Genomic DNA, 14,915 nt, shown 5'->3' on the forward strand with positions numbered 1-14,915 from the left:
GATAAGATTTTGGTAAATATCATGGATTTTTTCTACAAGAGGGTGATTAGTAAATAGATTATTGATGGACTGGATAGAGGCAAGGGAGTCTGTACAGATGGCAATATGTTGATTGGGTGCTGTACAAAAAAGTTCGTGTAACCTTCTGGCCAAGGTCTGGGTGCTGTACAGAGTTTGAAGGCTTGGTAAATAGCATACAGTTCACCAGTGTGAACGCTGCATGTGGCAGGTATTTGACATGAACTAACGACTGTTTCCGTAGTGGTAACCGCACAACCAACCCCCGTTTTGCTCTTTGATGCGTCAGTGTAGAGTGCCCGATCGAATTTCTTAAAATTAAGAATTTCTAGTAAGGATTTCCTAATCAAATCCTGGTTGGTTTCTGCCTTACTAAACTTTGTAAGTGACACATTAAATTTCGGTAAAGTTTTGGTCCAAGGAGAGTTCTGCGGGATCGGGAGAGGGTTAGTTAGGGATAAATTTATATGTGGTATTAAAGTTGGAAGTAAGAGGGCGATAGTGTGTATGCGTGGAGCAGGAGGGTGAGTACTAGTATAGTTGGGTAATGTCAGCAGTGTGTGTACTGGGTTAGAAAGGTTAGCTGAAGTAGAGGCAGCGTAAGAAAGGAGGAGATATTGGCGCCTAAGCCAAAGAGAAGGTTCGTTGGCTTCGCGGTAGAGGCTCTCAGCTGGACTGCTACGAAAAGCTCCTAAACAGAGGCGGATAGCAGTATTATGCACAGAATTAAGGGTTTGTAAAGATATTTTGGATGCTGACATATATATAAAGCTGCCGTAATCGAGTTTAGAGCGAATGAGAGACCTATATACTTTTAATAGTGTACATTCGTTAGCGCCCCATTGGTAATGGGAAAGTGTTTTGATAATATTTAAACGTTTTAGGCACTCTGCTCTAGTTTCCTGAATATGTAGTTTCCAAGAAAGTCGGGAGTCGAATATTAGTCCTAGAATTTTGCGGTGATCAACGACTGGGAGAGGGTGGTTATTCACTAAGATTTTAGGGGCAGTGGAGAGTGTTTTTCTGGTAAATTTAATGAGTTGTGATTTTGTAGATGAGAGGGACAGGCCGATGGCAGTCAATCTATTTTGTAATAAGTCCACAGATGTTTGGAGAAGTTTGCAAGTAGTAGTGGTCGCAACACCATGGCAATAAATTACAAGGTCATCAGCATATGAAGTAAATTTGACTGGGGAGTACGTCTGAATTGTTAATATAAATTAGTCAGAAAAATGTAAATAATTAGAGGAATTTTTCACCAAGTAACAAAAGAACAAAATTTGTTTAATTTACTAATGTTTGTATTTTGAGAACGATTTCCGAAGTGAAAATTGAAACGTCAATAATAATAAGCTTACTTTAACATTTAATTGTGGCTTTTTCCCATTTAAATAGTTTTCTAAAGAGTACTTAACTTTTTATTCCACGCAATTAGGAAAGTGATTATGTTAATAAAATTAAAAGATATCTTGCAGATTAATGAAGTCCAAAATTTCACTTTTTTGGTACTAAACACCACCGTTAATTACTAATAAAAACCACGTAAGTTTGATACTAGATATTTGAGGTCGAATAAAAATTTGTACTTTGCCCGTAGATATCGAATCGAAAATCTGCAAGTAAAATCAATAATTTTATAATAATGATTATAAAAAACCTGTCTCATTAAGATATTATCTGTCAAACATACCAACACCCTGTTATTTCAACTAGTATAAATTCCATATTGTTATTTTAAATGAGATTTTGAATTCAAAAATTTATATTTAATAAACTTTATATTAATTATTTTTCTGTCAGACATATATCTCTCCAGAAAAATAAAAAAATCGCATAGTAATAAACTTTGGAGCTTTATGTTAATAAAAATCCAAATTAAGACTATTTAACACCCTCTCAAGTGAATGCTCAGTAAAATTTTATGAACTTGACACACGTTTCAGTGATTACAAATCAAATAAGAAATTTATTGATCGTTTAATAATCTAATCCGGTTTATATGACACAATCGTAAAACTGACATATAAATGGCAAGTTAGCAGTAACAATTACAAATGTTTATCAACGCTTAAAATAACATCACCGTTAGATATGATGTTATATTATAACTTCACTATATATTTTAAGGCTGCTAGGTATATCTTTTTAATAAATGGATAAAGCGATTTGAAATAAAGCAATATCGAAATCTTATTTTTCTTGTGGTGCTTATTAGTTTAAGATGTTGGCGATAATCATAATTATTTTGACTCTGTAGCTACTTAAAAAAGGCCTGCGCTCGTTATTTTCAACCAAGATATTTTAATAACCAACTGATATAATTCATATCTCTTTGTATTTCTCATAATATGTCCAAATTACTAATCCAAATTACTATTAAAATTCTATTTATGACCAAATGGAATTTTAGATTTCTACGCAGAATAAGACTCGATCAATCCAGGACTTCCGCAGACTGTAGCATCACATCACAAAAGCTTTCAAGTTCTTAATGGATGCCTCCGATATAGTCTATATTTCCATTACGTATAGCAAAACCGGAAGTGTGTAGCATTATGTAGCCGAGATTTTGTTGCTAATTAGACTTCAAAAAAATTGCGTTAAAAATTGGATTCATCCTAATGAATCCTTATCTGGTCTTTGCCATCTATTGTACGGTTTCTACAGAATAGTCCAATTCGCTGTTTATATTACCAAGACATGTATAGCTATCGAAATTTTTAATTTGTTTACTGTTTATCAATACTTGGTCGAGGATCATATTCTTGGTCTCATTTTAAAATATATAGTTGACTTACTTTGTTTTTTTTATCTTATGACATACAATCAGAACACATAATTAAAAATAAATATAAAACGTTACATGAAGCATTCCAAATTCTTATTATCTGAAGCATTCTTATTTTGTTTAGCGTTGTCTATGTATTGCGGGTCATTTCAACGCCTGGCGGTTTCTGGTCGATACAGGCCATTTAGTATGTTTCCTGTGGTGAGTCGCTCTACCATTGTCTTCTCCAAGAGTTGGTGAGGTTAAAATGTTTCCCATGTAAGAAGTAAGCAATGGAGGATATCTGGAGAACAGTCTGTTTGTTTCGATATTAACCTTATGATGGTGAATGTGTTGATGGTAAGCCTCGATTTTTGGATATTCTCTAAGAAGAGAATGACTTGTTTGCAGTTTCGGCGGTGGAATGTGACTCAGATTGGGAGTCAATAGTTCGGTGTGGGTCTAATTGTACCTGGGATTATTCGCATTTTCTGGTTTAATTGAATATCAGTAATTTTCGTGTGTTTGCTATTGAGCTATACTGGGGAAGCATATTCAGCCACCGAGTATACAAGTCCGAGAGCGGTTGATCTGAGTACGGAGGCTCAGGATCCCCATGTAGTGCCACATAGCTTTTGGACCATATTATTTCGCGTTTTCAGTTTTGATGCCGTTCTTTGTAGGTGTTCTTTAAAACTTAATGTTCTGTCCAAAGTCACTTCAAGATATTTGGATGTTGAGTTATGAGTGACCAGTCTGATTTCAAAGACAACGGAGAGTTTTTTGTTTGCTTGGGCATTATTCAGATAGGAACAGCACACTTTCGTTTTCGTTGCATTGGGCCGTAGCCTCCATTTGCAAAAGTATTCTCCCATAACGGCAAGGTCATCCGTTAGTATTGTTTCTGTAATATCCATGTTATTATGCCTTGCTGCAATGTCCCAATCGTCAGTGTAGCCAAATTTCTGCGAAGTTATCCCAGGTAGGTCCGCGATGTATAAATTAAACAGTAAGGGTGACAAAATACATCCTTGTGGCAGTCCATTGCTGAGCTTCATTTGTACACTATTTAAAATTGCCCATATTGACTTGAAAAGGTCTGTCGGTGAGCATGCTATCAATAAGTTTAGTTACCTTCTGACACGGGATGGCACAGATTAGTTTGCAGATTAGTTTTTGTCTTCAGACAGTATCATATGCAGCTGATAAGTTAATAAAAGCAACGGATGTTTTTTGCTTTTTTTGAAAACCTGCTTTAATATGTGTTGTTAGGGATAGGATCTGATCTGTACAGCTGCTTGCTCAATATGTATCAATTAAAATATGTTTCTACTAATTCTGTTGTAGATTAAACAGTTTATAGACACAGTGCAATCGGTCGGTAGTTTTGGGGCTAATCATTTGCCTTTCCTGGTTTTATTATGGCTATAATGGAGGCGTCTTTTAGTGAATGGGGAATTTCTCCTTTAAAATACCTATATAGAAATCAGCCAGCCATTTCCTAACATATTTGCCACAGTGAAGTAAAAATTTTGGATGGATTTTATCAGAGCCAGGTGCCGTTTCAGACATAATTTCTGATATTCCTGAAATAATTTCTTCAGAAGTAAACTCGTCAGAGTAGTCACATGTAGGCGGGAAAGCAGACTTTAGTATTTTAAGGTCTTGTTTTACTTTGGCGGTGTGGTGGTTTGGTTTACTTTGGTAGTTGGGAGTCTGCTACTACCAAGTTTTCTAAGTAAGGACCATGCTCTTTTACTTGATTTACTAACGTCTATTTTTTCCACAGTTTCCATCCATTTTTGTCATCTGGCTACATCCAAACTAAGCAGTAGTTCGTCCGCAATTTCTCGGTCTTGGCTTTTGTTGTATTTTTGATACAATTTCTTACATTTTTCATCCTATCCTGGGACATACTCTTTACGATATCCTCTGGGTATAGTTTTCTTCGCTGTAGAAATATCCATGCCAACAAATCTTATGTAGTTTTCACGTTTTGATTACAACTGGTTTGTGTATTACAACTGGTTTATTACAACTGGTTTATGTTGGCTATGTAGAAAATCTGGGAGTACTGTACGTAAAGCTGCCAGTGGTTGATTGTTTTCATTTGTGGAAACAAAATATTTGTGAGAGTCATTAACACTAGAAAGTCTGGCTAAGCATGCCTGTCTAGGAACCTTAAAGGGATCATTTGGCCCCAAGTTCTTAAATCAATAAAAACCCAATTTAAAGAAATTATATGAACTCTAGACGATAGAATCTGATTTTATTTTTTAGTTTTATTTTCACATATTTGAGACATTATATAGTTTGCAGTTTTTTACATTACGTTGTTATAGTAGTATGACTGATTGAAAGTATCTTTACAAAAGATTTTTTACAAAATATTTTCAACTGATTTTTTTTTTCGTTTTTAGGTAGTAACAGTGCTGGTTGTTGGAAAAATTGGTGTTGCTAGCTGTAGTATCAGATTTTAGGAGGTAAGGTATAGAGCCCGTAATTCTTCACACAGCTGAAGAATAATTTTATGATGACTCAGTCTACTTTCATTCAGTTAGTTCTGTATAAATAATTCATGCATGTATTGTTCCTAAGATAATAATGTTATAAAATACGTGCATAGGCCATCGTCTTTATCTTTTGTAGTAGGTATAATGGCTCACCATTTAGTTTACTACGTCAGCCCTATATTTGGTTTAATTATAAACACTTCCTCTTTTAAGAAGTGTTTTTCTCTCAATAGCAACATCCACTGATTGATATAATGAACTCAACAAAATCACATATTTGAAACTTTTTCCTTGGTATCCAGTAAGTGTCTATTTTCTCTAAATTCTCCATTTTTACGCTTTACGCTTAAATAAACTTTCTTTCTATTACGATTCAAAGTACACACAAGACTTGTTGATTTCTTTTTAACACTTTGGTTAATTTCATCGATGTGAAGTAATTATCTGTCGTATCATTTTTGCCATTTTTTAGTTGATTTTTTATTGTCCAAAAAACAACGTGTTTATGAACACTTGTACCTTTATTGCGTAGGTGACTAGTATCAGTATAAGGGTAACCATTTACAATATATTTTGATGTTACGCAAACCGAAAGCCAAAATTTGTGCCAAATTTATCCTATTTATTTAATATATACTGTGTGAATGGGCATCTGGCTATAGAAGGCAGTAGTTGTTCGTCCACAGTGAGATTCATTTACGGTTTGTAGCTTGCACCACTATTTCCTATAAATCTATTCCAAACCGCAGAGGATAGAGCCGTCGGTTTTTAATCATTCAGATGTCGTTTGCTTTACGTCAAATATAAAATATTTTATAATATCCTTGAATCTGTTTCGTGGCATAGTTTGTCTAAAAAGCTGAGGACCATATACTTTTGACCACAAGCTGTTGATTGGGAAATTATTGGCGCCGTAGACTCTACATAATAGCAAGGGCAGCCTTAGTTTTTTCATGTCATTACAGTCATTGTCAAGTTACAGTCCATGTGTCATTTTTTAAACATTGATGTGCTTCTGTAATAGTGCATTTTTGTATATAAGGTAACACACTCTCGTTGATTATAAGATGCCAAGCACTTACCACACAATTATTCTTTACGTTTCTTTTTGCATGCGAAGTAGGACCTGATTCCTCTCGACAAATATTGTGCTGAGTGTGGCGACCTATAATAACAGTAAACATTCAATGATTATAAATAAATTTAAAATCATAATCTTACCAGGTACTGATCCAAAACCAATAGCTTTCCATGTTGGTCCGTCTTTCGATTGTTCGCTGTCTTTGATTGAAATCGTTTTCGCTTGTTAACTTCTTTTTCTCTTGCGACTTGGCTTAGATACACTTGGATTTACAATGATATTATCTAAATCGTGTTGTTAACAAATAGAAGCAGTGTTTACATAAATTGATGACACTTGTAGAATAAAACTTTTTAACTGATCTGAAGCATTAAAGATACTTTAATCATTATTTCGTAGTGTATTCTTTATTGTCTGACTCAATATTTTCTTCAAATTCAGATTCGCCCCCCAAAACATATTCTTCTATTTTTAGTATTTCTTTAAGACGTTTAAGTTCTGATAGTTCACGTCGGGACATCTTTACAGTCGTCTTGAATTTTGACAAATAAACGAATCTTTTATTATTCCAGAAACGAAAATGAGCAGAATCTAATAAAGCGCACGATAAACAAAAAACTTTCAAGGAAAAACACGATGTACAAAAATAGCTTTTATCATTTTCAGCAACTTCTTTTATTATCGATATTAGTTATCGAGTTATAAAATATCGACATGTGATACTTTATTCAGTCGTATGCCTTTTAGTAGCTTATAAAATATATCGAATATGAGTAGACGAACATGCAGTGTAGATACACATAAAAGATGAAAAAGGACAGGTAACGTAGTTTAAACATACTGAGAGTACATAAGGCAGATGAACCCGGAAGATTTTGGAGTGGAGTGGATTTTGAAATCATTACAAGATACTTGACAGAGGGATTACTATCTGAGTGAAAAACATGATTTTATTTTGTGTGTGCCCATATTTTTTATTGTCACCGAAATTTCTATATATTTATAATAATAGTATTTTATTTAAAAAAATGTAAATTTTTAATGAATATTCATGTTTGCTAACTACAAACTATAATTGGAAATTTTTTAAAAGTGTAAATTTTGTTAAGTTACGTAGTTTTCGTAAGGGATTAAAGTTTTGCCTAACATGGAAAGTGAACGGGTTGCATTAATTCGATGAATATTTTAATGCTAAAATTACTGGTCTCATCCGCCATAATTTATACTGCGCATTCGCCAAAATTGAGAAAAATACAGGATGGATACAAATATGTTGATTTAGCCTTAGATCTTGTCGTAGCTTTTTGTTCGAGGTAATAGTAAATTACGTAACAAGTTCCGAAACTGATATTTTACGGGATGAGTAGGTGAGAATCCCGAAAGTCACTTTGGGATCGTATTACGTACAATATTTTTTCTGCATGCGTTTATTATGTTAAAAAGAATCTGAATGCATACATTGTAGCGTTTTAAATTTGTTAATATTTAATATCTATATAATAGTAAAAATTCTGTTTTAAGTTTTGTATTCAGTTGTTTCAAAATATAGATGTGTTTGTCTCTGTTACATTCTCAGGTAGAGGATTATTCCGGTTAAAACTAAAAATCGAGTTACGAAGTTAAAATAATCAATATAATACGTGTTAAGTGTTATTTCTACAAATTTATTTCCAGTTACCCAATTTAAAAGTAAATAATGAATATGTTTTTTTGTCGGTTCGTTGCTAAGAACGAGGTCAAGGAGGGTAGATTGTTTGTTTAGGTTCGTAGGCCGCACAAACTAGATGTGAGACGCGAGGGGAATTTATTTTGGTTGAATTTGTAAAATCTAACGCAAAAGGAGTCAAGCAAGAGATTTGAGACGAGAAAGACATTTGGCGGATTTTGAATCCGTAGCCAATTCTTTGTGTGTAATGTCTTGAGAGCGGTTAAGGTGATAATACTCTTTGCATAATGGCAGTTTAGAACAGAGTAATCATCGTAAGATTTGTGCAGTACACCGAAACTTTTGAAAATTATTATATAGGATGTCCCCGTCGTCAGCTTGCTTCCTCCACTGAACCTAATTTTACATCTCTTGATTGTTCGTTCCTGAGTATAGAAATGGTTACCTTGTCCCTGTTGGAGAATATGTCCAGATAATGTCCCATAGAGTTTAACAAGTTTTTTCAAAGTTAAGTGCGAAACAGTGAAATTCAGGAAGAAAGAAACTTTCTTTCCTCCAGCAGGAAGTTTTCTCGAAGCGGCGTCCCATTTATATAGCTGGAGGTATTTCTTCTTGTCTTTATTTGCCCATTTGCCCAAGAGATTTGTTTAAGTATCCCTTTATTTCATTTTCTGGTAGTTACCCCCAATCCAACCCCCTTGTCATTCACTTATCCGCGACCCCAGCTCTTCAACAACCCCCTGAGTGCCGTTCGCACATATAACGATTGTTTTGCTTGCCCTATCTTCGCCCCCATAGTTTCAGTCCCCAATTTTCTACCCCATAATATTACCCTGAGGTAGGCAAATATATTTCGTTACATTACTTTATGAACTTTTTATTATCTTACATTACTTAGGATCTTATGAATATTAATTACACAATTATAATAATTACTTATATTATTATTATTATTATATATGATTTTTATATAAAGTATTAACATAATTGGCAGTATTGAAATTAGTATTATTAGACGTATCAATATTTGTTCTAATTTTCAAAAGATTAATTTAATCCATATCCCTCTCTTAACTTTAGAGGTAATAATTCATAAGTAGCCGTTTTACCAGCTTTACTAATTGCATATGGATTCAATTCGGCGTCACTCTTAATAATTATTTCCATTTTTTAAAATGGAAAAGCGCAAACACTTTCAAATCATAAATATGACAAGAGCTAGTATAATAATAAAAATACCAATTTATATAAAACCGCCTACACAGATGCTTAAAATTATTACAGAACTATAAAAAGTTTCAAAAATAAAAAAAAGTCGTCCCGCAAATAGAATATTTTGGTACGATTTGTGTATAATGCAACTTTTGATTTAATAAATAGCACCGAAAGTTTAGTATTCGGTACTGCTGCAGAAAAATATATGTATGAGCTTTATTCTGTTAAAATCAAAATCTAAAAAATTACTGTATGTACAATAGACTCAGGAGTACAACAATAAACAATATTTTATGTCCACTTCTAATTCTCTTTTCCTGCTACATGTTCTTATACTACATATAGACACAAGTTAAATATATTTTAGATTATATATATTATTATTATATATACAAATATTTCTTTCAAGTTAATATTCTTCTTCATGATTTTTTAAATTCGTTTTAAATAATTTTTGGGTATGTCTTTAAAAGCCTTTGTTACTGTTATTTTTTAAGGTGAAGCTTCTATGCTGTCTTTGTATTACTTTTTGTTTTTTAATGCATAGGCGAGTAAAATGCACAAGCGCCAGAAGATGGCGTCGTCACGGGTAGCGTTATAGAATAGCGGTTCTTAACATCGATTTCCTACTTTCGATCAATTCGTTTCTTGTCATCTTATATTTAGTCTAAGTAGGTTTAAATTAAAAACTGCACAAAAAATATCTAAAAAAATACATACATTAAATAAGAGCCAAATATAGATGGTAGTGACGACGACAGCTGCTTAACTGACCATAATGTTCAGGAATATGTTTCTGGTGGTATTCTAGAATAAAAATGTACCCTGTTTAAATAAGAATTGAAACAAGACTCTGATAAAGAGATTAAAACAAAAGAAGATGAAGAAAAAACAATTTCAAAATAATATCTCGGCAAAGACAAAAAACAAACTAAATTAGGATGCATCCTGCCTCTATTTCCTGCAACAAATAGTGTATTAATGTTTTAAGGCCCAATAAAAGAAGCTGGAAACGCAAAAACACAGTTTGGTTGTTTTAAATGTATGCTAGATGATAATATATTTAAAAAAATTTTGCGTTGCAGCAACATCTATTATAAAAAGGTAAGAATAAATTTCCAAAGCTATAGAGATGCTAAAATGACCGACCTCGAGAAGATTTATGACCTTATTAATATACTCTTTTTAGTACGTGTTTTAATGTGGAAGAATACATATTTTGCAAATGTGGAATAATACGAAAGGTACTAATGTTAAAGCTATTTACTTGACGATGTCTATAAATCGGTTCTAATTTATACTGAGATGTTTGAGGTTTTTAGGCTTTCATTCTAGAGAACAAAGGATAGAGATGGATATACTTTCTTTTATACGAGACGATTTTTTTTTACTTTTTATTTTCAAAAAAATTTAACACTTTTAGAACATTAATTTAACAGTTGACGAGTAATTTTGCTTTTAGAGGAATATGTCAATTTCAGTTAACCATCTTTTTTATGGTATAAAAATAGTTGAGTTAGTAGATAGCAAATATGCGTATACATATAATATGGAGATTTACTGTTAACACACAACCAACTAAACCTTTTGAAACCTCTTGGAGTAGCGCAGAGGTTGTTAGAAGAATGGCTAAACCCCTCAAAGGAACGGGAAGAAATATATCCATTAATAGCTGGTTTAACAGTATACTATTGGCCATGGACTTGCTTCAATAAAAATAAGAGGAAGCTGCCACAAAAATTTATAACTATATAAAGACAGAGACGTACATTCTTTACTATTTGGATTTCTACAAGAAAAATGTACCTTGGTAACGTACGTTGGTAAAAAACCCAAAATAATAACGGAAAAAAAATAAATTTGGTGTGGATCTGGTTGACCAGTTCGCTGCACAATATGATGTTTCCCTTTTGGCGTTGCCACTCACTGTGTTCTTTGGTTTATTAAATATAATAAAAGCACTTATGTTACGACAGCTAGAGAACACTTACACGTCAACAGAAATAACGAAAAAATTATTTTTAATAAATAAAAAACCTTTAAAGAATTTTCAACTTGATCTTCGGTCTTTGGGCGAGGCCATATCTGTGGACAATCAAGGAATAAGAGCACAAGAAAATGATGCAGCAGCTGTGATTAGTGGAGTTGCCAGAGACATTTAAATTAAATATATGCACAGTGTGCTGAACTAAAACAAAACATGCAGTGTGAATCAGATTAAGATTTTGTATTTAGGATATTATGAGACGTAGTCTGGTTTATAGTAACTTTGATTATCGCGTTAATCTGTAATTACTTTATTATTACTTTTTTTATTTTAATTGTTTTTTTACCTTTTTTTAATTTACTGTACAATTTACTTATAAAATAAAGTCAATTATAGGTTGCGGTGGTATTAATGAAACGTTACTTAAGCAATCATTTTATTTTTAAATAATATAGCTTTTGCAGAGCACCAGTACGTATGAATTACTCCTGTAATCCGCTCGTGTAGTTACGTAAGAAAATAAGGCAAGTGTACTGAAAGGTTAAAAAATGATAAAAGATAAATTAAAGTTTACTTAAATATTTATCACTATATAATATGTACAAGTTAGATAAATAAATAAAAGTTTAAGATCTGAAAAATAATACAAACTATTTCTATTAAAGCTTTGAAACTAACGAAACAAGCACAAAAGTATTTTACAATTTTTAACCTTTAGGCTTAGCATATTTTACTTTAACAAAGAAATGATTAAAATATGGTTTGATATTGATTTTCTTTTAGAGTAGTAACTTTCGAAGCATAATTGAAAATTTTTACTTTGATTGTTACCGGAATGTTTTCTACGAATCCAAGGATTTGAGCTTACGAATTTAATAAAGTTTGCTGAAAATATTAAAACATCAAAGTGTTTTAACTTTTAGATTATTAATTCTTACAGTATTAACATTATTATTCAAATATATAAGTTTTATAATAAATATTAAGTTTATAGTGGGTTAACCCATTAACGCCCAAATTATTTTTTTTTGCACTTTTAACGTAATTTTTTGTTTCGTAATATATTTTGAGGTACAAAATGATGTCCTATCAAAATTTTTGTTTTTTGTTTTCAAATTTTTGGAAAAACAACTGTCCTCATTTGAGGACGCTGGGCTCAACTACTATAAAATTAAAGACAAAATTTAGTTTAACAAAATAAGTTTATTTAGTTGTTTTTCAAATTATTTTCATATTATACACTATGGAGATAAATAATGTTTATATAAATCCTATATTTTTTTATGAAATTGTTCAAAACAAATTGATACGCAAAGCGTTACATTACATTTTTGGCAATATGTTCGGGGTTTTGACGTACAGTCTCGATTTTGACATCTTCGTTGTTTTTCCCGTTTTGCTATAATGTGATTTTTACTATCATATCTAATGTCTTCACAGATATTGCTTCTTGATGTACTTGGAAGACTAAGTGGTCGACCTTTGCTTATTCTTACGCCATGACCACGTTTTAGATACGAAGTAGCTATTTGTCGCCTGTAGTCTTTGATGGATATATTTTTTTCTCCTTTATGTATCATATTATACAGCACGCACCCATTTATTATAGCCATATCTATCATTCGTGTAAAAAGACACCAATACCATTTTTTTCCTCTGACAGATATATGGTGTTTTTCTAATAGCCAGTCATGGTGATCCACGCCACCCATATGTTTGTTATAATTGGAAACAGCGGATGGTTGGCTCACTTGTACTTTATTTTTTTCCTTCTTACTCCATCGTTGAACCTGATTGGTTGGAAAAACCGTATCATAGTTAGTTCCAACAGAAACAGAATTACTGTCGTTCCATTTGCATATTAGTATTTTGTTGTTTTTGTCAAAGCACCAGTCATACGCGCCTCGAGGTTCTTTTTGTAGGTCGTTTGATTGTTTAGTAGGACACTTTGCAGTTCGGTTTTCTCTAATAGTTCCCGTAACGCGATACCCCTTTTCTTTTAATTGGCAAAGGAGACTGTAACTTGTAAAAAAGTTATCAAAATATACAATATGTCTCTGTGGGTTTTCTACGATACTCAGCATGTTAGAAACAACTCTTGTACCTAAAGGCTCAGTTGATTCCTCTCCCGAAGCTTTTCCACAATAAAGAGCAAAATTGTAACAATAACCATTATCGCCACACAGCGCCCACAGTTTAAAACCAAATCGAATTGGTTTGGCCCTAATGAATTGTTTTAGTGAATTATGGCCGTAATACTTCACTATCATTTCATCTACTGATAGATGTTGGTGAAACACTCGCCATTGTTGAAACCGCTCATTTAGAAGATTTAGCAAAGGTCTAATTTTGAATGACTTATCATGTTTGTTATTGTCAGCTTCGGAATTATTTGCAAAATGGATTAGATGCTTTATTTCTAAATATGCATTACGACTTAATGCATTTTTTACAAGCGGTATTCCCAAATTTTCTTATTCAGACCAGTAGTCCCTCTCGCTGGGTAATTGGTGGTATCCAGTAAAAATTAGAAATCCAATAAAAATTTTAATTTCTTCAGCTGTTATTGAGTAACCATGTTTATTTTTTTGCTCTGTAGCATAGCGTTGTGTTTCTGTTATGATATGGTTGTAAACAACTTCATCAAAAAACATTTCAAAAATTTGTAGTGGAGTGTATTGACGTACCTGCCTCTTTACATTTTCATATACTTTTTTAGCACCTTCATTTTCAATGTGTTCATATTGTGGATCCGATTTAGTCCAGTTAGGTTCAAACGGTTTTTTGGATTCATATTTTTTCCTTTTGGTTATTGGTACAAGTGGTAAGTCATCTTCATCATCAAGATTTTGATCATCTTCTTCCTCAATAAAAACTTCAGTCCCTCCGGGTATGTCTTCCACCTCAGCAACGCCTAATTCATCGTCATTGATTTCGTCCTCGTCTGTTAAATCATCGACTTCGGGGGGCAATGCAGCTATTTCAGCATCTATTTGTTCAGAATTTAAATAATCAATGGCCTCTTCAAGATTACGAAAATATCTTCGACTCATCCTAAAATAGAAAAAAACAATTAGTTAATCAAAATACTCGTATAGACTTTTTACACAAAATATATGAATTTGCCCAGCGTCCTCATTTGAGGACGCATAATAGTCTTATAATTTTTTTGACATTTTTTTTACTGGGCAGTCATTTTTGAATTTTTTTGTGTAAGTTGTGGATCTAACCTAATAAAAAATACAAGTTTTTAGAACTCACCTTTGCAAGTAAAAAAGTTATGCACGTCGATGTAAGTATAGTTCAATAAACTTGAAAATCGTACTTTTAACCTTGGGCCAGTATCTCGTCAAATAAAAATAAAGCGCCGACACATACACTTCTGTCTACGATAGTGCTTCTACTAAACCACTGCGGTAAGCAATCACCAATTATTCACGCAGACATTGTTTTATCCTCACCTAAACAAGCCATCATCAAACGAGGACGCTGGGCGCTAACGGGTTAAGCTACAATCGATTTTAAAAAAAATTACCTTTTTGGATTAAGAAACGATTGATGTTTCTACTTCCACTTCGGAAAGCGTTTTCAAAAAATGATCATTTTAAAAAAAGTACGGGAAAATGTATAACCCAGGTTATTTTTTAAAATATGCGCATATAAATGCA

The 14,915-nt window shown here is 32.7% G+C and overlaps 1 protein-coding gene across 2 annotated transcripts in view; it reads left to right on the forward strand.

Annotated features, from left to right (window-relative positions):
- Mip (Myoinhibiting peptide precursor) overlaps nucleotides 1-14,915 on the forward strand; it is a 377,421-nt gene that overhangs the window by 167,568 nt on the left and 194,938 nt on the right. The window contains exon 2 of one of the 2 annotated variants that reach the window (XM_072540715.1): nucleotides 5,206-5,268. The exons of the other annotated variant lie outside the window; for it this stretch is intronic. The gene's annotated coding sequence lies outside the window, so the exon portion shown is untranslated. The remainder of the gene's footprint in view (nucleotides 1-5,205; nucleotides 5,269-14,915) is intronic. 2 annotated transcript variants of the gene reach the window in all.

This window comes from Diabrotica undecimpunctata, chromosome 8 (genome assembly GCF_040954645.1).
Source record: "Diabrotica undecimpunctata isolate CICGRU chromosome 8, icDiaUnde3, whole genome shotgun sequence".
NCBI classification, from domain to species: Eukaryota; Metazoa; Arthropoda; class Insecta; order Coleoptera; family Chrysomelidae; genus Diabrotica; species Diabrotica undecimpunctata.